At 41.2% G+C, this 23,593-nt stretch overlaps 1 protein-coding gene across 6 annotated transcripts in view; it reads right to left on the bottom strand.

Annotated features, from left to right (window-relative positions):
* The window catches only part of TANGO6 (transport and golgi organization 6 homolog), a 253,736-nt gene that overhangs the window by 126,409 nt on the left and 103,734 nt on the right, over positions 1-23,593 (bottom strand). The window lies entirely within an intron of this gene.

The raw sequence follows: 23,593 nt of genomic DNA, 5'->3' as shown, positions 1-23,593 counted from the left end.
AAAAAAAAAAAAAAAAAAAGGAATAGTTTTTTTCTTTTTCTTTTCTTTTTTTTCTTTTTTTTATTGGGACAGGGTCTCATTCTGTTTCCTAGGCTGGAGTGGTGCAGTAGCGCAATCTTGGCTCACTGCAAACCTACTGGGCTGAAGTGATCCTTCCACCTCAGCCTCCTGAGTAGCTGAAACTACAGGTGCTCACCACTACTCCTGGCTAATTTTTTTTTTTTTTTTTTTGAGATGGAGTTTCACTCTTGTTGCCTGGGCTGGAGTGCAACAGTGCAATCTTTACTCACTGTAACCTTCACCTCCCAGGATGAAGTGATTCTCCTGCCTCAGCCTCCCAAGTAGCTGGGATTACAGGCACCTGCCACCATGCCCAGCTAATTTTTGTATTTTTAGTAAAGAGGGGGTTTCGCCATGTTGGCCAGGCTGGTCTTGAACTCCTGACCTCAGGTGATTCTCTGCCTAGGCCTCCCAAAGTGCTGGGATTAGAGGCATGAGCCACTGTGCCTGGCCACTCCTGGCTAATTTTTGCATGTTCTGTAGAGATAGGGTTTCGACACATTGTCCAGGGTGGGCTTGAACTGCCTCAGCTTCCCAAAGTGCTGGGATTACGGGTGTGAGCTACCATGCCTGGTTTAAGAGGTTTTTTTCTTGATGGAATAAATAATACATGGTCATGTTAAAAGATTCAAATACTACAGAAAAGTATAAAGAACAAAGTAAAATAAAAATGACTTACGTGGGATATGGGAAGACAGAGCAGTGAAGGATAAGGAGAGTAGGTTTCTTTTTTTTTTTTTCTGAGACGGAGTTTCACTCTTTTGCCCAGGCTGGAGTGCAGTGGCGAGATCTCACCTCACTGCAACCTCCATCTTCTGGTTTCAAGCAATTCTCCTGCCTCAGCCTCCTGAGTAGCTGGGATTCTAGGCACCTGCCACCATGCCTGGCTAATTTTTGTATTTTTAGTAGACACAGGGTTTCACCATGTTGGCCAGGTTGGTCTTGAACTCCTGACTTCATGATCTGCCTGCCTCAGCCTCCCAACATGCTGGGATTACAGACATGAGCCACCATGGCTGGCCCGAAGAGTAAGTTTCTTTTTAGGATAATAAAAATATTCTAAAGTTGATAGGGGTAATGGATGAACAACTCTGTGAATATACTCAACACCATTGTATTATACATGTTAAAAGGGTAAATTGTATGATATGTGAATTATATCCCAAGAAAGATTATTTTTTTTTTTGAGACAGAGTCTCTCTGTCACCCAGGCTAGAGTGCAGTGGACCAATCTCGGCACACTGCAACCTCCGCCTCCTGGGTTCAAGTGATTCTCCTGTCTCAGCCTCCTAAGTAGCTGGGATTACAGGCGCGTGCCACCACACCCAGATAAATTTTTCAGTAGAGACAGGGTTTCACTATGTTGGTCATACTGGTCTTGAACTCCTGGGTTGAAGAGATCTGCCCACCTCAGCCACCCAAAGTGCTAGGATTACAGGTGTGAACCACTGTGCCTGGCCTGGCCATTCTTTAAATAAATATGTACACATATGTTTTATTGTGAACAACTTTATTTTAAGTCTTTTTTAGGGTGGGATGAAGGAAGCTTACTCCCTCAGCTGGCTTGGCTTTTACACTAGATAATCTGAGGTGGTGTCCAATGATAACATTTAAAACTCTAATAGAATATTATTACTTGGAATGGTAGAAATATAAAGAATAACTTTTATAATTTACTTCAGTTAAAAAGAGGGGGAAAAGATCAATTTTTAAAAAACAAAAACAGTTATATCAAAGTATATCGAAGTAATTTGCAGTTATAAAATAAGTCAAAGTTTGGAAACAGCTTTAGAATATAGGGAAGAATTTCTTCCATGTATTCACATATTTATAAAGTACCTATTATGTGTTAGGTACTGTCACTAGTTTATAAAAATATAATAGGACAATGCCTGTCTAGAGAGAGGAGACAAATTAGCCAATGATCACAAGACAGGGTGGTTAATACCGCAAGTTCTGAGCATAATGAAGGCTTAGGGGTAGAGGAGTGAAAAAAGGCTGTGGGATGAGCGGGGCTTCCTGGAGTTGGAGAGGTAAGTGATGTTGCAAAAAGCCCTAAAGTTCTTCAACTGAGGGCTGTCCCTGCGACCAAGAAGTATTTGCATAATGATTCAGTACGGAAAAGATTTCATAGTCTTTCTTAAACAGAACTACTATAGATACTCTTCTAAACATTTTCATTCTTTTTTTTTGAGGCAAGTTCTCACTGTTACCCAGGCTGGAGTGCATTTGCATGATCTTGGCTCACAACAACCTCTGCCTCCCAGGCTCAAGTGATCTTCCTATCTCAGCCTCCTGTTTAGCTGGGACCACAGACACATACAACTATGCCTGGCTAATGTTTTGTATTTTTGGTAGAGACAGGGTTTTACCATGTTGCCCAGGCTGGTCTCAAACTCCTGAGCTTAAGCAATCTGCCCGCCTTGTCCTCCCAAAGTGCTGGGATTATAGGCAGACGCCACTGCACCTGGCCAAATGTCACCCTTTTTTTTTTTTTTTGAGATGGAGTCTTGCTCTGTGGACCAGGCTGGAGTGCAGTGGCACAATCTTGGCTCACTGCAACCTCTCTCTCCCGGGTTCAAGAGATCCTCCTGCCTCAGCTTCCTTAGTAGCTGGGATTACAAGTGTCACCATGCCCAGCTAGTTTTTGTATTTTTAGTAGAGATGGCGTTTCACCATGTTAGTCAGGTTGGTCTTGAATTCCTGACCTTGTGATCTGTCCGCCTCAGCCTCCTAAAGTGCTGGGATTACAGGAATGAGCCACCATGCCCTGCTCAAAATTCACCCTTTTAATGTGTATGATTCAGTGGTTTTTAGTATGGTATATTCACAAAGCTGTGCAACCAGCACCACTATCTAATTCCAGAACATTTTCATCACTTTAAAAAGAAACTTCCCACCCATTAGCAGTTACTTCCTTTTTTGTGCCCAAACCCCCCAATCCTAGACAATCACAAATCTATTTTCTGTCTCAAAAGATTTATGCTTGTCCTTTTGGTTACAAATCTTTTTAAATTATGCTTTGCATTTAAATTAAGGTTGTTTTTGACATAAATGAGTTTTGTTTTTTTTTTTAGATGGGGTTTCACCATATTAGTCAGGCAGGTTTCAAACTCCTGACCTTGTGATCCTGCCTGAGCCTCCCAAAGTGCCGGGATTGTGAGTTTTAAACTTTTAGATAAAATTCATTAATCTTTCTTTTCTGACCTTTCCACCCAGAGAGTGAATATTGTCTCTTTGTGCTGCATTCTCCATAATTTTTTCCTTTCTACTTTCTGGTTCATTAATTATCTCTTCAGTTGTGTCTGCTGAAAAAACTCATACACTGAATTTTTAATTTAATTTAAATTTTTTTTTTTTTTTGAGATGGAGTTTCACTTGTGTTGCCCAAGCTGGAGTGCAATGGCATGATCTCAGCTCACTGAAATCTCCGCCTCCCGAATTCAAGCATTTCTCCTGCCTCAGCCTCCCAAGTAGCTGGGATTACAGGCCCACCACCACGCCTGGCTAACTTTCGTTATTTTTGGCAGAGATAGGGTTTCATCATGTTGGCCAGGCTGGTCTCGATCTCCTGACCTCAGGTGATCCTTCTGCCTCGGCCTTCCAAAGTGTTGGGATTACAGGCGTAAGCCACCTCGCCTGGACTATATAATAGTTATTTTTATCTGAGTTATCTCATTATTACTGGAAGTGGAAGGCAGAGATCTATTTTTTTTCTAGAATATATGTAGTTTGAATTTAAGATTTAATGTTTTAATCTACCTGAAAAATATGCTGCATGTTAAGGTTTCTTTGTATTAGTAACAGTATATCAGACTTTCCATTGATAAATTCTATCATCCTAAACAAGTATATTCACTCCCAAATCCTTCTCCTTTATACTGATGTTTCACTGAATAATTTAAATTGAATTCATTTTCACATATAATTTTTGACCCAGTGACCCAACTGAACGTCTCAGTATCTTAATAAGTGTTGCAAGTAACAGCTTCTAATAAGTACAAGTGAAAGATCAAACACCACTGTGCCACTGCAGTCACAGTGAGGAGTAAAGCAGGATTACTGTGTGAGCTGTCATTTTCCTTGTATATCCTCTGTTATGAATGGCATCTGGGTAGGTACATCCTGGATGAAATTCTGCTGCTAGCTTAACCATCTGGTTGCTGAATTGCAAGACAAATAATAGATACGTTCAATTTTATCTAATTAGTATTCTCTGACAATAATTTTGCAAACTGAATCACTTTACAAACTAAATATAGACAAGTTATTATTATGGTCTGGTTTCTAACCAACTATTTCATTAAGAAAAGCTCCACTTGGGAAAAACATCTGTTTGTCAGTTAGGTTTCTGCTGTCATTATATAATTTCACAGTGAAAAGGCCATGGTCACTCTGTGCTATAGTAATCCCTAGTTGTGAAAAGGTCAACAGGGGGTATTACATCGAGGGAAGCCATCTGTTTCAGTCTGTACTAGTCCCTGAACCTTGTTATCATGAAACAATTCAGTTTCCCTAAATAGTCATGTAATTTAAAAAACATTCTCTTATTATAAAAGCAATACATGTTCGTATTAGAAAATGTGAAAAATATAAAAGGCACAAAGAAGAAAACAAAAATCACCTGAGTTTTTGATGCCTTCATGTTGGATCTCATTTGAAAATGGATTCCACTGCTAAAAAATTACTTAAAACCTGCTGACCTAAAATAACGCCATAACGTTTTACCTTCTTCATCTGCAATTAGGACAGTTTTTCATAATGGTTAAGGGCTGTGTGTTGGACAAGCAAGATAAGATATTTGTAATGGTATCCAAACATTCTCATTGTATTTCATGCAAGACTGAGCTCTCCATCAGTGGTGAAAAGGTGAGGAAGGGGGTGTGTGTGGCATCACACATGAAACATGGTATAAAACTTTCTCGCTAAGCAGGTACATGGTCTGACAGTGAAGTTCTCAAATCTTTCTTTTTTTTAAGTTTCTTTTAAGCAGGAGAACTTTGTTTTTCCATGAAATCTTAAGAGAGGGCTTGATGGGGCTAGGTGCAGTGGCTCACGCCCGTAATCCCAACACTTTGGGAGGCCGAGGTGGGAGGATCACGAGTTCGGGAGATGGAGAAAATCCTGGCCAATATGGTGAAACCCCATCTCTACTAAAAATACAAAAATTAGCCAGAGCATGACGACTTATGTTGGAGTGTAAAGAAAAAAAAAAAAAATTAGCCAGGCGTGGTGGCACACACCTGTAATTCTAGCTACTCAGGAAGCTAAGGCAGGAGAAACCGAGAGGCGGAGGTTGCAGTGAGCCAAGATCGCGCCACTGCACTCCAGCCTGGGCAACAGAGTGAGATTCCATCTCAAAAACAAACAACAACAAACAAACAAACAAAATAGAGAGGGCTTGATGAAAGAGAGAAAAGCAGAGTCATCTGGTTAGAGTGGGTTGCCTGATGCTCCAAGCCCACTCACTCACCCCCTCCTCACTGATCCTAAGGGTCTAGAGGGCACAGGCGCTCATGCAGTTCTTGTCTCCTGCTCCTCCCTGCCGCAGTCCTGCTACTTTGCTGTTCCACATCCTGCAACTCTCTTCCTTCCCTTCTTTTTTCTTTTTTTGAGACAGACTCTCACTCCGTCGCCCAGGCTGGAGTGCAGTGGTGCGATCTCGGCTCACTACAACCTCTGCCTCCTGGGTTCAAGCAATTTTCCTGCCTCAGCCTCCCGAGTAGCTGGGATTAAAGGCACACGACATCACACCCAAATTTTTTTTTTTTTTTTTAAGAGGCTTCACCATGTTGGTCAGGTTGGTCTTGAACTCCTGACCTGAAGTGATCCACCCGCTTTGGCTTCCCAAAGTATTGGAATTACAGGTGTGAGCCACCACACCTAGCCTCCTTCCCTTCTTTACTAGATTAATTCCTAATTACCCACACATCTTAGCTGATGGGTCACTGCCTCCTTCCCCTCACTGTCAGGGAAAATGTCCCTAAAACATGTTTAGTGAATCAGCTAAATACATCTTAATTTCATGGTTTCTGGTGCTCATTTCAAGTCCTTCTTCTATTTTTTTTTTTTTTTTTTTTTTTTAAAGAAAGACTCTCACTCTTTCCCCCAGACTGGAGTGCAGTGGTGCAATCTCCGCTCACTGAATCCTCCGCCTCCCAGGTTCAAGCGATTCTCCTGCCTCAGCCTCCTGAGTAGCTGGGACTACAGGTGCCCACCACCAGACCCGGCTAATTTTTGTATTTTTAGTAGAGATAGGGTTTCACCATGTTAGCCAGGATAGTCTCGATCTCCAGACCTCATGATCAGCCCACTTCGGCCTCCCAAAGTGCTGGGATTACAGGCATGAGCCACAGCACCTAGCCAGCGGATCTCCTCCTGTTCATATAGACTAGCTGTCACAAAGGCAGGTTTTGCAATGAAGAAGGCAGTATGAGATACCTCCAGGTAGAGTCAGTTGCTTAAATGTCTACTTTATAAGCTATTAAGGAGGTGTAAGTATCTTTCCTACAGAACAGTTATTTAAATTTTGCCCTAGAGCCACCCTTTCTCTAGCAAAGTTAAAATTTGAAGGGAAGTTAAACAGGATAGTGAGAGAACACCATGTACCTTTTCTTTAGAGCAGTGTCAAAACCACGTTTTACATTTGTGTAATTTTTTTTATCATTTGTTCTTCTCCAACTGTAAACTCCATGAAGGCAGGACATGACTGTTTTTCTCAGCGCTGTACCTCGTATGGCACCCTCAAACATAGCAGTGCTCAATAAATATCTGTTGAGGCCAGGTACGGTGGCTCATGCCTATAATCCCAGCCCTTTGGGAGGCTAAGGTGGGTGGATCACCTGAGGTCAGACGTTCAAGACAAGCCTGGCCAGCATGGCAAAACCTGTCTCCACTGAAAATACAAAAAAATAGCCGGGTGTGGTAGTGGGTGCCTGTAATCCCAGTTACTCAGGAGGTCGAGATAGGAGAATCACTGGAACCTAGGAGGCAGAGGTTGCAGTTAGCCAAGATTGTACCACTGCACTCCAGCCAGGGAGACAGAGCGAGACTCTGTTTCAGAAAATAATAATAATAATAATAATAATAAAATATTTGTTGAGGGAATGAATAAACATTTTAAGCCATTAAGGAAAAATATCCCAGTACTTTGGGAGGCCCAGGCAGGCAGATCACAAGGTCAGGGGTTTGAGACCAGCCTGGCCAACATGGTGAAACTCCTTCTCTACTAAAAATACTAAAATTAGCCAGGTGTGGTAGTACGTGCCTATAACCCCAGCTACTCAGGAAGCTGAGACAGGAGAATCGCTTGAACCCAGGAGGTGGAGGTTGCAGTGAGCCAAGACTGTGCCATTGGACTCCAGCCTGGGCCACAGAGCAAGACTCGTCTCGGAAAAAAAAAAAAGCGTACACTAAGGAAAAAAAACCTACCTAAGGGCCAAAGATAATATTTTACAATTCTATTTTTCTCCCTATTTAAAGGTTATCGATAGTGGAAAACAAAAGTTGAATACACAGTACAAAAGTGATTCCTAAGAAAGAAAAACCTTAGCAACATGTCCCAGCAGGTGGATAGAGATGACCTAACTAGGTCTTTGGTAGCTCAAGGTCTATGATTCATTCCCTGAGGCTCAATTCATTCCCAACAATCAATCCTCCTCAGGGGCACCAGAGATACCACAAGGTCAGGAAGCAAAAAAGCCTAAGGTAAAAATCTAAAAACGAGCTGCCAAAACTGTACAGACACCATTTAAGTGTACTTTTTCTACCACTGCCAAGATCTCAACGTGACCAGAGGGGGGTAATTGATGCTTCATTCAGTTAAAAATATTAAAGTTATGATTCAGCAACAAAAGGAACTATGTCAGAGTTAATAAAAAACATAATTGGGCTTACTAAGTGTGTGAACAACTTCATGGATCATCTTAATCACATCTGGTAAGATCAGGGATTTTAATTTGCATTTGAGATGAAGGGTGACATAGGCTGCTTGCCCTTTAGTTGGGGAGGGAAAAGCAAAAGAAGGGTGCCCACCCCTCCACCCCCCAACTCCCCTGATATGTGGCTCCAGTAAAACCATGGATTCCATACAGAGTGTGGGACGCTGTATTTAAGGAGAAGTCTGAAGGGGGACTTGCTGTTTTACAAGTTCTGTCACTACTCTGTCCTCTTAACTTGCCTTCAAATTCCAACTTTACTAGAGAAAGGGTGGCTCCAGGGCAACATTTAAATAACTGTTCTGCAGGGAAGGTACTTAGACCTCCTTAATAGCTTATAAAGTAGACATTTAAGCAACTGACTCTTTTACCTGGAGGTATCTCAAACTGCCTTCTGGGTTGTGAATCCTGCCTTTGTGACAGCTAGTCTATATGAATAGGAGGCGAATGACTTTAAATGAGCCCCAGAAACCATGAAATTAAGAAGTATGTAATTGCTTCACTAAAAATGTCATGATCCACTGGTTCCACAGCTTGATTTTACTATTTGCAAGTGCAGAGGACATGGTGTTTCAACAAAGGTGAGAAAATGAAATGAAGAAAGGAAGGAAGTACAGAAACGTATAAGGGCCTTGGCTTTGAAGTTGAATCTAGCCTCCATCACATACTGGTTGGCCAACCAGTAACCTCCGAGCCTTGGGTTTTTTGTCTGAAAAATGGGAGATGAAGATACTGACTCCCATCCCTTGCCTTCATGCCCCTTTTGCTCCACTAACAACCTGAACTACTTCCCTTACTTTATACTTTATATTTGCCCCATTATTTATTTTTTTGAGACAGGGTCTATGTCACCCCAACTGGAGTACAGTTGTGCGATCACAGCTTGCTGCAGCCTTGACCTCCTGGGCTCAAGCGATTCTCCCGCCTCAGCCTCCAGAGTAGCTGGGACTACAGGCAGGCACCACCACACCTGGCTAATTTTTAAAATTTTTGTAGAGACAGGGTTTCACCATGTTGCCCAGGCTGGTCTTAAATTCCTGGGCTCAAGTGATTGCACACCTTGACTTCCCAAAGTGCTGGGATTACAGGCGGCAGCCACGGCACCTGGTCTGGCCCTCCTCCTAAACATCTTCCTACCTTTGCTTTTCCCTCAGCTTCAATCCCTTCACACTCATTTGACTGTCTAAATCCTGCCCACCCATCTTTCATAGTCCTGAGAGCTCCATAAAAAAACAGTATTGTTCTGAATTTTTTTTTTTTTTTTTTTTTTTTTGAGACGGAGTTTCACTCATGTTACCCAGGCTGGAGTGCAATGGCGCGATCTCGGCTCACCGCAACCTCCGCCTCCTGGGTTCAGGCAATTCTCCTGCCTCAGCCTCCTGAGTAGCTGGGATTACAGGCATGCACCACCATGCCCAGCTAATTTTTTGTATTTTTAGTAGAGACGGGGTTTCACCATGTTGACCAGGATGGTCTCGATCTCTTGACCTCGTGATCCACCCGCCTCGGCCTCCCAAAGTGCTGGGATTACAGGCTTGAGCCACCGCGCCCGGCCTCTGAATTTTTAAAGTTAAAAAAAAATTTCTTTTTGACAGAGTCTTGCTCTGTCACCCAGGCTAAAGTGCAGTGGCATGATCTAGGCTCACTGCAACCTCCGCCTCCCAGGTTCAAGTGAGTCTCCTGCCTCAGCCTCCTGAGTGGCCAGGATTACAGGCACCTACTACCATTCCCAGCTAATTTTTGTATTTTTAGTAGAGATGGGGATTTCACCATGTTGGACCAGGCTGGTCTCAAACTACTGACCTCAGGAGGTAATCTGCCTGCCTTGGCCTCCTAAAGTGCTGGAATTACAGGTGTGACCCACTGTGCCTGGTCTTTAATATTTTAAGTGTATAATTCAGTTAGTTTTAGTATATTTACCAGGTTGTACAATAATCACCACTATCTAATTCCAAAACGTTTTCATCTCCTGACAAAGAAACTTCATATCCATTATCGTCACTCTTTATTCTTCCAACCCCACATCTTCTAACAACTATTACTCTACTTTCTGAATTTATACATTTGCCTGTTTTGGATATTTCATAAACATAGGAACCATACAATACATAGCCTTTTGTGTCTGACTTCTTTTCCTTACCATATTTTTAAGTTCATCCATGTTCCAGTTTAAATTAATACTTCATTCCTTTGTACATATATCAGATGTTATGAGTCCATTCATCAGGATAGATTTTTTTTTTTTTTTAGACAGTCTCACTCCGTCACCAGGCGCCAGACTGGAGTGCAGTGGCGCAAACTCGGCTCACTGCAACCTCTTCCTCCTGGGTTCAAGCAATTCTCCTGCCTCAGCCTCCCAAGTATCTGGGATTACAGGCACGCGCCACCACTCCCAGCTAATTTTTGTATTTTTAGTAGAGACGGGGTTTCACCACGTTGGCCAGGATGGTCTCGATCTCCTGACCTTGTGATCCACCCACCTCAGCCTCCCAAAGTGCTGGAATTACAGGCGTGAGCCATCGTGCCCGGCCTCAGGATAGATATTAATATTTATGTTGTTTCAATTTTTCAGCTATTATTAATGCTGATGTATATAAAAATATAAACTTTTGTGTAGATATATGTTTTCATTTCTCATGGGTATGTACCTAGGAGTGGAACTGACAGGTCACATGATAACCATGTTTAATCTTTTAAAAATGGCCAGACTATTTTTCAAAGCAACTGTACCACTTTACATTTCCACTGGCAACGTAAGAGGGTTCCGATTTCTCCACATCCTCATAATTTGTATTATTTTAAAGTAAGCTTTTTTTTTTTTTTTTTTGAGGTAGAGTTTTGCTCTTGTCTCCCAGGCTAGAGTACAATGGTGCAATCCTGGCTCACTGCAACATCCGCTTCCCGGGTTGAAGCGATTCTCCTGCCTCAGCCTCCCAAGTAGCTGGGATTACAGGCATGTGCCACCACGCCTGGCTAATTTTGTATTTTTAGTAGAGACAGGGTTTCTCCATGTTGGTCAGGCGGGTCTCGAACTCCCGACCTCAGGTGATCCACCCACCTGGGCCTCCCAAAGTGCTGGGATTACAGGTATGAGCCACTGCGCCTGGCCACCCAGGATTGATTTTGGAAGCCTCTTTCCTAATGCTCCTGGAAGAAGGGTGGGTGGTATGTGAGATAACACGTACTCTTAGTCCATGTGGAAGATGAGTTTCAAAGATACACAAAGAGATTGCTTAAAAATTAATACTTGACACATTGCCAAATAAGCAGAAACAAAACAAAAATCAAGCATGAGGTCAGCATATTATTAAGTTATAAACAGGGTTGATATATAGTGAAAAAGTCTTCCATAGGTAGGCCTGGTTCTCCTATACTTAAGACCACCAGGAAACTTAGCCCTTACATCTTGGAAACAGAAAGAATGAAGGCATTATGACTGACTATTTTTCCATGTGGCAAAAATGTAGACTTCAGAGCCAGAGACACAAATCCAAATCCTGATGTTGTCATGTGGTATCTGAGTCACTTTGGGCCAGTTACTTAACATTCTTAAGGCTCAGTTTCCTCATCTGTAAAATTGGGAGAATAATTTCTAACTTGCAGGGTTGCTGTGACTAGCATATAGACACTCAATAAATGCTAACTTCTGTCATAATAAATGACAATAATTACTGTCATTTCTCTTTACATGCAAGGCAATCTTAGAAAGTGAAAATAGCTAAGAGTAAAGTAGATAGTTCATCTTTTACTTACATGTAAGTACTAAACTGTTAAATATTCTGATGCAAATTTGAATGTATCAATCTTTGATTGATAAAGGGAACCACTGGACAGATATTCCAAAAATGAAGCTAGTGTAAGGAGAGGGAAGGGAGGCATATCTATATCTATATCTATATCTATATATGTATATATAAAACCTGGACTGTAGTAAGATAAGGTACAAGAGACTAAGAATCCCTGTAAAATAGCTTGGTCCCAACTCCACCACGCTCTCAACTTTTGTGATTGCAGGCAAGTCAATTCTTCTGTTATAAAAGATGGGGTGCAGGCCAGGCACAATGGCTTATACCTATAATCCCAGCACTTTGGGAGGCCAGGGTGGGTGGATCACTTGAGGTCAGGAGTTCGAGACCAGCCTGATCAACATGGTAAAACTCCATCTCTACTAAAAACACAAAAATTAGTCAGGTGTGTTAGCTTGTCCCTGGAGTCCTAGCTACTTGGGAGGTTGAAGCAGGAGAATTGCTTGAACATGGGAGGTGGAGCTTGCAGTGAGCTGAGACTACACCACTGCCCTCCACCTTGGGTGACAGAGTAAGACTCTGTTTAAAAAAAAAAAAAAAGATGGGTTATAATATCTATTCTTATTATATTTCAGGCATGTTGACAGAATCAAAGCTTGCTAGATAATTAAGCATGATTTAATTTTAATAAATATTGATAATCATAATACATCTTTAAAAATTTTTTTTTTTTATACATAGTATAAAAAGGGTTACCCATGATGCAATGCAAGGGCGCGATCTCGGCTCACCGCAACCTCCGCCTCCTGGGTTCAGGCAATTCTCCTGCCTCAGCCTCCTGAGTAGCTGGGATTACAGGCACGCACCACCATGCCCAGCTAATCTTTTGTATTTTTGGTAGAGACGGGGTCTCACCATGTTGACCAGGATGGTCTCGATCTCTTGACCTCATGATCCACCCGCCTCGGCCTCCCAAAGTGCTGGGATTACAGGCTTGAGCCACCGCGCCCGGCATCTTTAAAAATTTTAAACACACAACAACATGGCCAATTTCTATAATCATTTGAAAGTTCTAGAGAAAAAAAAAAAACGGAAGTTATAGAGAAGTAACCTAGTATATTGGGGGGGAAAATAAGATTAACAGGCCAAGAACATATTTCAAATTATTTGCTGTGTAATCTTGAAACTTAACTCATCTAGGCCTCAGAATTTTCACCTATAAAATGGGGATATTGGCCGGGCGCGGTGGCTCGTGCCTGTAATCCAAGCACTTTGGAGGCCAAGGCAGGCGGATCACCTGAGGTCGGGAGTTCAAGACCAGCCTGACCAACAAGGTGAAACGCCATCTTTAAAAAAAAAAAAAAAAAAAAAAAAAAAGGGGATATCTCACAGCACATCCAAAAATTAACTCAAAATGTATCATAGACCTAAATGTGAGAGTAAAATCTGTACAACTCTTGGAAGTATCACAGAAACAAATCTTCATTATCTTGGGCTAGGCAATGATTTGTTAGAAATGACATCAAAAGTACAAGCAATAAAAGAGAAGTAAGGCTGGGTGTAGTGGCTCACACCTGTAATCCTAGCACTTTGGGAGGCTGATGCAGGCAGATTACTTGAGCCCAGGAGTTCGAGACCAACCTGTACAGCATGACAAAATCCTGTCTCTACAAGAAATACAAAAATTAGCTGGGCATGGTGGTGTGCACCTGTAGTCCTAGCTACTTGCTACTTGGGAGGCTGAGATGGGAGGTCAAGGCTGAAGTGAGCCTGGGGAGGCCAAAGCTGCAGTGAGCCAACATTGTATCACTACATGCTAACTTGGGTGAGAGTAAGAATATATCTTAACCCAGCACTTTGGGAGGCCGAGGCGGGTGGATCACGAGGTCAAGAGATCGAGACCATCCTGGTCAACATGGTGAAACCCTGTCTCTACTAAAAATACAAAAATTCAGCTGGGCATGGTGGTGTGTGCCTGTAATCCCAGCTACTCAGGAGGCTGAGGCAGGAGAATTGCCTGAACCCAGGAGGCGGAGGTTGCGGTGAGCCAAGATCGCGCCATTGCACTCCAGCCTGGACAACAAGAGCAAAACTCTGTCTCAAAAAAAAAAAAAAAAAAAGAAAAAAACCGAATATATCTTAAAAGAAAAAAACAGAAGAAGAAAGAGAAATTAGACTTCATCAACAGTAAAAACTTTTGTTTCAAATGACACCTTATGTAAGAGAAAACACAATCCACACAATGGCAGAAAATATCTGCAAATCATGCATCTGATAAAGGACTTTTCTCCAGAATATATAACAAACTGTTATAACTCAATAATAAAAGAAAAAAAGAAACAACTTAAAAAGGGAAAAGAGGCCAGGTGCGATGGCTCATGCCTATAATCCCAGCACTTTGGGAGGCCAACGCAGGCAGATTATCTGTGGTCAGGAGTTTGAGAGCAGCCTGGCCAATGTGGCAAAACTCTGTCTCTACTAAAAATACAAAAAATTAACCAGGCATGGTGGCGTGTGCCTGTAATCCCAGCTACTCAGGAGGCTGAAGCAGGAGAATCGCTTGAACCCAGGAGGTGGAGGTAGTAGTGAGCTGAGATCATGCCGCTGCACTCCAGCCTGGGAAACAGAGCGAGACTCCATCTCAAAAAAAAAAAAAAAAAAAAAAAGGCAAAGAAAAAGAATCTGAATAGACACTCCTCTAAAGAGGACTTACAAATGGACAATGAACTCATAAAAATATCCTCAACATCACTGGTAGTGAAAGAAGTGCAAATCAAAATCACAATGAGATAGTACTTCACACCCATTAGGATGGCTATATGAAAGTTGATCTTACCTATTTGGTCATTCTTGTTATACCCAACTAAGATAGAGTTGAGAGGCCAGGGAAACAAAGCATGTAGTGCATATAACATTGCTCCAAAGGTACAATTCCCTACAAGCCTGGCTGCTTAAACTACCTGTTGTAACCTAAAACCAAGAAATAAAAAAAAATAAAAAGAAAAAAGAAATTTTAAAAACTAACCTAAAACCAATTTTATCTAACAGCTACTGAAACAAACTTGCTGCAAACTCTTAAGACCAGTTTTACCCACCATTGGCACTCGTCAGAGCTTGCCAGCTGTTCAAAACTTTACTAGTGCCAATGAACTTTCTTTCCAGAACAATATATAACACTCCTTTTTATAAAACCTCCAAACTCTCCCTTTTCTTCTTCTTTTTTTTGAAGACAGTCTTGCCCTGTTGCCCAGGTTGGAGTGTAATGGCCTGATCTCAGCTTACTGCAACCTCTACCTCCCAGGGTCAAAAGATTCTCTTGCCTCCAGAGTAGCTAGGATTACAGGTGTACGCCACTACACTTGGCTAATTTTTGTATTTTTAGTAGAGATGGGGTTTTACCATGTTGGCTAGGCTGGTCTCAAACTCCTGACCTCAAGTGATCTGCTGCCTTGGCCTCCCAAAGTGCTGGGATTATAGGCGTGAGCCACTGTGCCCAGCCAAATCTCCAAACTTCTCTTTGTTCTTCAGACATATGGAAGACCACCCAGTCTATGTATGCCCTGAATTGCAATTTCTGCTTCTGCAAAAAAGTTTTAAATTTAGAGATTTGTCCTCATATTTTATTTTGACATACTTGGTGTCAAAAGTGGGATTCCAAAGCTGACTCATCTTAGGAAAAATCACTGGCCCTTGGAACTATGACATAAGGTACTCACATTGGGGTCCTTTGAGCACCCTCTCTTCCATGAGTCACCTAGGTTTCCCCTGGTGAGTCTCTTGGATGGCCTTCCTGATTTGGGTAAAGTTCTGTTTTATTTGGGTTACAAAATCCCAAATAAAACAGAACTTTACCTAAATTACAGAAGGGCCTTTCCTCCTCTTGTTTGGGGAGGTCTCCCTCTGGTTGGGAGATTTCCTGTTGGGGAGGATTATTTTCCTCCAGGCAGACTTCAGCTGTGAGGTCTGGGTAAAGAGATATTTTTCCTCCAGGTTGAGGCCTGGGTGAAAGGATTTTTACTTTCCCCTGCAGTTGGGAAAGGCAGCTTATCATTCTTATTGGTAAGTACATACTTTATTTTCCATCGGCACTTGTGTTTATTTGGCTTTTGCATATTCAACACTTGCATTTAATTGGCTTTTGTATATTCAACATTAAACCGAGTCACCTAGATAAGTTTAATTACAAATGGGCTCTCAAAGTTCAAAGACATGCCAAGATATATTTTGGGATTCCAGCTGGTAACATGTTCAAACATTATAGGGATCATGCAGTCTGTTGTTCTTAAAACTAAACTAAAAGACCATGGCAATAAAATCATACATTCCAAATAAGACTCATATCTCAAGGGGTATCTTGAGGCTAAAAAACAAAACCCAACCCAGACTCAAAGACTGACTAGCTATAAAATACTGTCTCAAAGTTGGCTGAGACTCTCCTCTTTGGAGCTGTACCCTCCCCTTCTTAGAATTCCTTCTTTCTCTCTTGCTCTAAGCTAACTCTCTTTTTCCAAAACTCTTCAGCTATGCTGGCATAACATACTGACTGTAGAAGTAAAAAACATATAACCACTAGCAGATATTTTTAAAAAATATTATTTTACCTTCATGCTGCATCTTAAAAGCAAAAATAAAATTTTCATATAAAAGACCCCTTTACCATACTAACAGGAATGAGGAGATTCTTATCTTCAAGGGCAAAAAATTGAGACCAAGAAAATATAGACATTTGTTCAAACAAACAAACAAACACCTCTTATCTTTTGGGCCTCCTCACTCGCAGTTTCACAGTTAACTATTCTTTGTCCAATCCAGTATATTGATAACTAACTTAAACTGCTTCACCCAAAATTTGGTTCGCGGCCTTTAAAAAAATGCCTATTGGCCAGGTGTGGTGGCTCACACCTGAATCCCGGCACTTTGGGAGGCTGAGGCAGGCGGATCACGAGGTCAGGAGATCGAGACCATCCTGGTTAACACGGTGAAACCCCATCTCTACTAAAAATACAAAAAATTAGCTGGGCATGGTGGCATGCGCCTGTAATCCCAACTACTCCAGAGGATGAGGCACGAGAATCACTTGAACCCGGGAGGCAGAGATTGCAGTAAGCCCAGATCATGCCACTGCACTCCAGCCTGGGAGACAGAGTGAGACTCCATCTCAAAAAAAAAAAAAAAAAAATTGCCTATTAATGGCCAGGTGTGGTGGCTGACACCTGTAATCCCAACATTTTGGGAGGCCAATGTGGGCAGATTGCTTGAGCCCAGGAGTTCAAGACTAGCTTGGGCAACATGGTGAAACCCTGTCTCTACAAAAACTATGAAATATTAGCAGGATGTGCTGGCACACTCCAGTAGTCCCAGCTACTCAGGAGCCTGTGGTGGGAGAATTGCTTGCGCCTGGGAGGCAGAGGTTGCAGTGAGTTGTGACTATACCACTGCACTCCAGCCTCGGGGACAGAGTGAGACTGCCTCAAAAAAAGAAAAAGCCTATTAAAATAAAATACTAAAGTTTAACCTTATCCCAATTTGCAAAATAAATAATTTAGATCCAAATGTTTTTTATAAACTGGTAAGTTTATATGTTTAGCTATCTCATGACTAAAATTCTAAAATAAAAGCTATAAGACCTTTATATAAATGTGTGTTTAAATATGTTTACACATATATATGTATATGTGTTATGTCTACATAATAAAATCTGGCATAATTGCACAAAAATCCCTTAAAATGTTTTTGTTGTTGTTGTTAACAGGTTCTCACTCTGTCACTTAGGTTGAAATGCAGTGGTGCAAACATGGCTCACTGTTGCCTCGACCTCCCAGGCTCAAGCAATTCTCTTGCCTTAACCTACAGAGTAGGTGGGTCTACAGGGGTATGCCACAATACCCAGTATTTTTAAAAATTTTTTGTAGTGATGGGGTCTTTTGCCCAGGCTGGTCTCAAACTCCTGGGCTCAAGCCATCCTCCTGCTTCAGCCTCCCAAAGTACTGGGATTACAGGCGTGAGCCACCACGCCCATCTCTTAAAAAACTTTGTTTAGATAAATGGGCATACATAAAAAATATGTCATAATTAACCCAAATATTCTTTTAGTTCACATGACCTAAATAAATTGTTTTTTAAATTGTTAACAAAATAAAATGTAAGAGGTCTCTGAAATTGTCAACATATATTTTCACCTGGTTTTACTGGTCAGTTTTATATCTGCCATTGCCAGTTGTTTTAAAGTCAAAGCTATAAACCCAGCCTAAGACAAAATGATCTTTACTTATACAATTATAATTATTTGATAAATAAGATTAATTTAACATGACTAATTTAGTAAAAACAGCGATGTCTTCTGAGTTATCAACAAGAAACCCATGTATTTAACTTTTAGGTTTTTACTTAGGTAAATAGCTAATATTAAGATGCTATTAGTTTAAAAATTATAAGACTAAGGCTGGGCACCTTGGCACATGCTTGTAATATCAGTGCTTTGGGAGGTAGAGGCAGGAAGATTGCTTGAGGCCAGGGTTTTGGGAATAGCCTGGGTAACACAGGGAGGCGCCATCTTTAAAAAAAAAGTTTATATATACATATACACATACACACACACACACACACACACACACACACATATGTAATAGTCAGACTAGGGGTTTTAATAAATAATAAAAAGTCTAAAGTAAAAAAAAAATTATAAAAAATATATCTTACCAGGCACAGTGATGCCTGTAATCCCAGCACTTTGAGAGGCCAAGGTGGGTAGATCACCTGAGGTCAGGAGTTCGAGACAAGCCTGGCCAATATGATGAAACCCTGTCTCTACTAAAAATACAAAAATTAGCCAGGCGTGGTGGCAGGTGCCTGTAATCTCAGCTACTCGGGAGGCTGTGGCAGGAGAACAGCTTGAACCTGGGAGGTGGAGGTTGCAGTGAGCTGAGATTGTGCCACTGCAGTGCAGCCTGGGCAACAAGAGCAAAACTCCATCTCCAAAAAAAAAAAAAAAAAAAGTTTTATGTATAATTGGGTTAGCTGAGATTTAAAAAAATTGTTTATGTTTTTCTAAAAACTAAAAATTAGTGTTAGGGGTACACTGATACAAGGCCAGAGTCTGGTCCTCTATACTTAAAAAAATAAAGCTTTCTTTTCTTTTTTTTTTTCTCTTGCTGTCAATAAAAAATAAAGTTTTCTTAAAATATTAATCTGCTCGGCCAGGCGCGGTGGCTCACGCCTGTAATCTCAGCACTTTGGGAGGCCGAGGCGGGTGGATCACAAAGTCAAGAGATCGAGACCATCCTGGTCAACATGGTGAAACCCCGTCTCTACTAAAAATACAAAAAATCAGCTGGGCCTGGTGGCGCGTGCCTGTAATCCCAGCTACTCAGGAGGCTGAGGCAGGAGAATTGCCTGAACCCAGGAGGCGGAGGTTGCAGTGAGCCGAGATCGCGCCATTGCACTCCAGCCTGGGTAACAAGAGCGAAACTCCATCTCCCAAAAAAAAAAAAAAAAAAATTAATCTGCTCTTAATAAAATCCTTTTTAATTTTTAATTCTAAAGTCTATTTCTTTAACAGCTATCTTCTAAACTACAGATAGTTTCTGTTTCTGCTATTTCTTCCTGAGATCTTTTTTTTTTTTTTTTTTTGAGGCAGGGTTTTCCTCTTTTTGCCCAGGCTGGAGTGCAATGGCACAATCTCAGTTCACTGCAACCTCCACCTCCCAGGTTCAAGTGATTCTGCTGTCTCAGCCTCCCGAGGAGCTAGGATTACAGGCGTGTGCTACCATGCTCAGCTAATTTTTGTATTTTTAGTAGAGACAAAGTTTCACCATGTTGGCCAGGCTGTTCTCGAACTCCTGACCTCAAATGATCCACCCGCCTTGGCCTCCCAAAGTGCTGGGATTACAGGTATTAGCTACCGTGCCTGAGATCTATTTAGTTTCCTTAGATTCAGGTTTAAAACGCTGTCCTCTTAATTTATAATAGTAATTTCATTTTTTGAGGTAAAATTTTCCTTTTAAAATTTCTCAGATTCAGGTGGCAGTGAGCTTTGATCATGCCACTCCACTGCAGCCTGAGTGACAAAGTGAGACTCTATCTCAAAAATTAAAAATAATACTAAAATAAAGAAAAAAGATATAAAAAATAAAACTAGGAATATACACATAAATACAGCCAGGCATAGTGGCTCACACCTATAATCCTAGCACTTTGGGAGACCAAGCAGGCGGACTGCCTGAGCTCAGGAGCTTGAGAAGTATCTGGGCAACATGGCAAAACCCTGTCTCTACAAAAAATACAAAAATTAGCTGGGCATGGTGGCATATGTTCACAGTAGTCCCAGCTACTCGGGAGGCTAAGGTGGGAGGACTTCTTGAACTTCAGGAGGCGGAGGTTCCTATGAGCTGACATTGTGCCACTGTACTCCAGCTTGGGTGACAGAGTCAGATCCTGTCTCAAAAACAAATAAAATAATAAAAATTAAATAAATGAAATAAAATTTCTCAGATTCATATTTCAGAGGCTCAACTTTTACACTATCTAGCTACAGGTGATTTGCAGGTGGTATATCACTGCATTTAGCATTTTCTCCCCTTAAAAAAGCTTGAGATGATAACTCTCTCCTTCAACTTTGTCATCAGTTCCTGAACTTTTTCTCCAGTTCTAACTCTGCTGTTATGGCCTGACACTAAAATGTTTATCTTAAATATGGCCTAAAAAAGCAGTGTTTTCCTCCAATATAATTTGATTCTGTACTCCTCACTTTTCTTGATGTATCTAAACTGTTATTCTTATAGCCTTAGGCCCATTCTTCCTATGTCAGATTAAATTCAAACAATCTTTTCATCAGGTTTGACCTCCAGATTATCTAAATGATTTTACATTTTACTAAGATAATTTTCTGCGTTGCCTTTATTATATTTTTGATGACTTTTTAAAAAACTGAGCTTTAAAAGAGTTATTTATTTATTATTTTTTTTTGAGATGGAGTTTTGCTCTTGTTGCCCAAGCTGAAGTGCAATGGTGTGATCTTGGCTCACCACAACCTCCGCCTCCCGGGTTCAAGCGATTCTCCTGCCTCAGCTTCCTGAGTAGGTGAGAGTACAGGGATGTGCCACCATGCCCGGCTACTTTCTATATTTTTAGTAGAGACAGGGTTTCTCCATATTGGTCAGGGTGGTCTCGAACTCCTGACCTCAGGTGATCTGCCCGACTTGGTCTCCCAAAGTGCTGGAATTATAGGCATGAGCCACTAAGCCTGGCCTAAAAGGGTTAAGGTTTTAACATCCATGTAACTTTTTTTTTTTTTTGAGACGGAGTTTCACTCTTGTCGCCCAGCCTGGAGCGCAGTGGCGCAATCTCTGCTCACTGCAACCTCCTCCTCCCGGTTCAAGCGATTCTCCTGCCTCCGCCTCCCAAGTACCTGGGATTACAGGCACGTGTCACCATACCTGACTAATTTTTGTATTTTTAGTAGGCACGGGTTTCACCACGTTGGCCAGGCTGGTCTTGAACTCCTGACCTCAGGTGATCCACCCGACTCGGCCTCCCAAAGTGCTGGGATTACAGGTATGAGCCACCACACCTGGCTCTACATTACTTTTAAAGTCTTTTGATTATCACGCTGATTAAATAAATGGCTATTATTTTATAGTAACCTGTAATTCTGTTATTGTTTTTTTTTTTCCTTTCTTTCTGAGAGATGGCGGTCTTCCTATGTTGCCCAGGCTGGCCTTAAACTTCTGGGCTCAAGAAATCCTCCCACTTCAACCTCCCAAGTGGCTGGAACTACAGGCCCATGCCACATGCCCAGCTGTAATTCTGTTTTCATCAAATGTTTTCAGCCTTTTAACATCTTTGAGAAACTTCCCCAAAAATCAAATCTAAATTGTCTTTTGTTTTTCCTCAGAGACAGAGTCTTGCTCTGTCACTCAAGCTGGATTGCAGTGGCACTATCTTGGCTCACTGGAGCTTCCACCTCCCAGGTTCAAGCGATTCTCGCACCCCAGCCTCCTAAGTAGCTGGAACTACAGGAACGCACCACCATGTCCGGCTAATTTTTGTATTTTGTGGTAGAGATGGGATTTTACCGTATTAGCCAGGCTGGTCTCAAACTCCTGACCTCAAGTGATCTACCCAACTCAGCCTCCCAAAGTGCTGGGATTACAGGTGTGAGCCACCATGCCCGGCTCTGATAACTTTAAAATCAACAGACTCAATAAAAATTTCCAAAACTCTAATTAAAAAAAAAAAACAGATTCATCAAACGAAAGTTAATTATGAGATTAAGTAACTAATGTTTTATGACTTTTATTTAAAACATTGTTACTTTAGGCAAATATTTTGTTTCCCTCATTTAAAAAAATTTTCTCTTAAGCTATGTATAATTTCCAACATTTGATAAAGTGTACTTTTGTAAACAACGATAAAAACATGTTTTTCTTTTCTTTACTTAATCCCTCCAAAATTCAGAAACTATTTCTAAATATTCTCAGGACAATATGGTTATTTACATAAATCCAATAAAATTCTGCTCTTAAACGATGGTTTATTACCAAAGCTTTGACTAAAATGTCATATTTAAAAATATACATAAAATGCCTGACTTCAAGGGTTCCCAGCCTTATAGTAAGTAAATAAAACTGTTACTTTCTGGCAGGCCCAGAAACTTTAAGACTATAAATAAATGTAAAGTCTGCCTTGGTTTGGCTTCCTAGCCTCAAGATCGTTTAAATGTGAGATTCCTATATTTCAATGGGAAATATTTTATTTTTCAATGTAAAAATAAATTATGTTCATAAAGGAAAGCTATAATACACCTGTAATTAGAATATAACTCTGTACATTGTTTTCCAGTTATTGTTATCTATTTTTGAGTAGTCTAGGTCCTAAATTCTCCTAAGTTCCTACAATCCAAGTTTCTTCCATAAAATTACTAAAACGGGTATTGCTCTGTTCCCAAAACTCTATAAGCTAAAACTAGAGAAATTTTTATAGACAAGTTTTATACCTGATGGTCGAATGTATAGGTCACATATGAAGTTCACCAAACTGTCCAATGCCCTAACCAGTGACATTCAAACTACAAACCAGGATGAGAAGTTGTCTTTTCCATGCTGCAAACAGCTTTCCCTAAGATGTCAAAACAAGACTCCTTATCATCATGAGACTCTTAATCCCCTTAATACTCCTCTTTTCATTTGATAAGATGCTATAATTAAAATTTCACCATCAATAACCTGACCTAAAAAATCCTTTTAGGGCTAGGCATGGTGGCTCATGCCTATAATCCCAACACTTTGGGAGGCTGAGGTGGAGGGTAGCTTGAGCCCAGGAATTTGAGACCAGCCTTGGTGACAGAGTGAGACCCTGTCAAAAGAAGAAAGAAAAAAGAAAAGAAAAAAGAAAAAAAGGAAAGGAGGAAGGAAGGAGAGAGAAAGAAAAAGAAAGGAAGAGAAAGAGAGAGAGAAAGAAAGAGAGAGAGGGAGAGAGAGAGAGGGTGGGAGGGAAGGAAGTATATTTTTTAAAAAATCTGAGGCCGGGCGCGGTGGCTCAAGCCTGTAATCCCAGCACTTTGGGAGGCCGAGGTGGGTGGATCACGAGGTCAAGAGATCGAGACCATCCTGGTCAACATGGTGAAACCCCGTCTCTACTAAAATTACAAAAAAAATTAGCTGGGCATGGTGGCGTGTGCCTGTAATCCCAGCTACTCAGGAGGCTGAGGCAGGAGAATTGCCTGAACCCAGGAGGCGGAGGTTGCGGTGAGCCGAGATCGCGCCATTGCACTCCAGCCTGGGTAACAAGAGCGAAACTCCATCTCAAAAAAAAAAAAAAAAAAAAAAAAAAATTATGCAGCTGTTTAAAACT

This window comes from Sapajus apella, unplaced genomic scaffold (assembly GCF_009761245.1).
Source record: "Sapajus apella isolate SASKATOON/1434 unplaced genomic scaffold, GSC_monkey_1.0 scaffold15, whole genome shotgun sequence".
In the NCBI taxonomy this organism is placed as follows: domain Eukaryota; kingdom Metazoa; phylum Chordata; class Mammalia; order Primates; family Cebidae; genus Sapajus; species Sapajus apella.
Note: the sequence above shows the minus strand (reverse complement) of the source record. Positions and strands in the feature narration are given on the sequence as shown.